Below are 2,395 nucleotides of genomic sequence, written 5' to 3' on the forward strand. Positions count from 1 at the left end.
GGCAGAGCAACCTACTTATATGATGCCACCAGGTGGGAGATATCAAGGAGGACGGATACTAATGAAGATGTGCAGTTAATTAAACTGTCTATTGTAAATGCTTAGTGGTGCTTTAGCTGGAGTTGACCACAAACATTGGACAATTGTGATTAGAATTTTATATTATTTCCAAAATAAACTCTACTAGTTATAACGCATATTCAGATATAGTGGTGAACATGATTTGATTTAATGCAAATGACCTTATCAATGTTTTAAAAACTTTGAGTCTGTGCATATCTTCTATTTAGAATTGTAAACTAGCACAAATGTGTCCCTTAGGCCATACATGGTCGAATTTCAAAATAATTTTCTTTTGAAAATCAGAAATTTTGTGCGTTTTGTGATCTGATGGTGCCACTATTGATTTCGAAATTCGACCAACCAACCCTTCAATTTCACCTCATGTTCCTACAGAAAAGTATTTTCGTGTCTGGGAATCTTCTTTTCTTTCTAGGAATTTTCTTTTCTTGTACCAGCGCATTTCTTTTTCGTTTACATTTCTCCCACAATTCTCCCATCATTGATTAGAAAATCATTCCTTTTTCAAAAAATTTCCAACATGTCTGATTATTAAAATGCAAGAAAGGTGTCAAATGTGACACCGGAGGGTTCCGATGAGCGGAAGTTCCACTTTAGGGTGGAGCCCTGCTTTAAAGCAACCTGCCTTTACACACACATGAACTTTAATGGTATCCCAGTCCAAATCCATAGGGCTCAATATTGAGTTGGCCCACTCGTTGCAGCTATAACAGCTTCAACTCTTCTGGGAAGGCTGTTCACAAGGTTTAGGAGTGTGTCTATAGGAATGTTTGACAATTCTTCCAGAAACGCATTTTTTGAGGTCAAGCACTGATGTTGGACGAGAAGGTCTGGCTTGCAGTCTCTGCTCTAATTCATCCCAAAGGTGTTCTATCCGGTTGAGGTCAGGATTCTGTACAGGCCAGTCAAGTTCCTTCACCCCAAATTCGCTCATCCATGTCTTTATAGATTTTGCTTTGTGCATTGGTCAAATCATTTGGTAGATTATGGTGTGGAGTTGTTTTTCAGGGGTTGGGCTTGGCCCCTTAGTTTCAGTGAAGGGAACTCTTAAGGTGTCAGCATATCAAGACATGATGGACAATTTCTAGCTCCCAACTTTGTGGAACAGTTTGAGGATGGCCCCTTCCTGTTCCAACATGACAGTGAGGCCCGGAATGACAAACACAAAAAGAAATATAATGCAGGGCCGGGCATGACTGGTGGTGGATGCAGGCAACCAAGGGGTTAAGGAAGGAGGTGGTAGCAAGGAAGGAGGCTGGGGACCAATTGGAAGAAGGGGGAGGAGTGGTATATAAGGGGGGCGGGGGCGGCCCACGTGCACAGCCCCGGGAAGGAAGCAGACAAAGAGGACAGTTTTTCTCCCATCTGCACAGCAGCGTTTTTACTCAAAAAGAAAATGCAGAAAATTGACTTATTTTTGGCAAAACTGCGCGCGGCAGCGGCGAATAGAGAACCAGGATGGCTTGAGGAGCAGATGGGGGCCCTTATTCCAGAAGAAGGGGGGGGGTCGCAGGCCGCAGAGGTAGCTTCACCACGTGCTCGGCGGTCGCGAGCGCCGGATCGTTATTCCCCCGCACCAACTGGCAGGACCCAGCGCCATAATAGGAGCCCTAGGGAGGATCCGTCACCCCCGCCGGCCAAGCGCTCTCATGCTTCGGCCGGGGGTGCAGGTAGACGCAATACGCCAATCAATTTGGGCCCTGCGGGCGGGGCATCGGGCCGTAATGGCGCCCGTGTCTTGCCCAAAAAGAAGACAGCAGCAGGAGCGGGTCCCTCAGGAGCAGACAGGAACAAAAGGGGGGGGCCCCAACAAGAGACAAGCAATGGAACGGCCGGGGGGTCCTCACGGATCGGGACCACCGGCTCCAGGTCAGCGGGGAGGCCGGATTCACTTGAAAGGCGGAGGGAGGTGTCCGGTAGATCCCAGGGACAGAGCGGACATTTTGATGCGTCCACGACCGGGTTGAGGGGGAGAGGACGACCCGCCGAGAGGCTGGGGTCTTCGGCCTCCAGGCTTACCGGGCCTGGGGGGCTGACGTCGTCGGCAACGCCGGTCTTGGAAGGTCGTTCTGAGGTGGAGTCATCGGGATCGGATGAGGAAGATCGGGTGGAGGATTCGCCAGCGGTGGAGCTTCCGATGTCGGCTGTGAGGGATGCTCCTGGTCAGCCTGGTAAGTTAACTAATTTTACTTCTGGGGATGTTGCTGCTTTGTTATGCTCATTGTTGGGGGTTGGGGGGGGCGGGCCTCAGGTAACAGGGGGCAATGTGGGGAGTAATGTCCTGCCGCCTTCCGGGGGCCCCGGGGTGGCGGGG

This window comes from Rana temporaria, chromosome 7 (assembly GCF_905171775.1).
Source record: "Rana temporaria chromosome 7, aRanTem1.1, whole genome shotgun sequence".
NCBI classification, from domain to species: domain Eukaryota; kingdom Metazoa; phylum Chordata; class Amphibia; order Anura; family Ranidae; genus Rana; species Rana temporaria.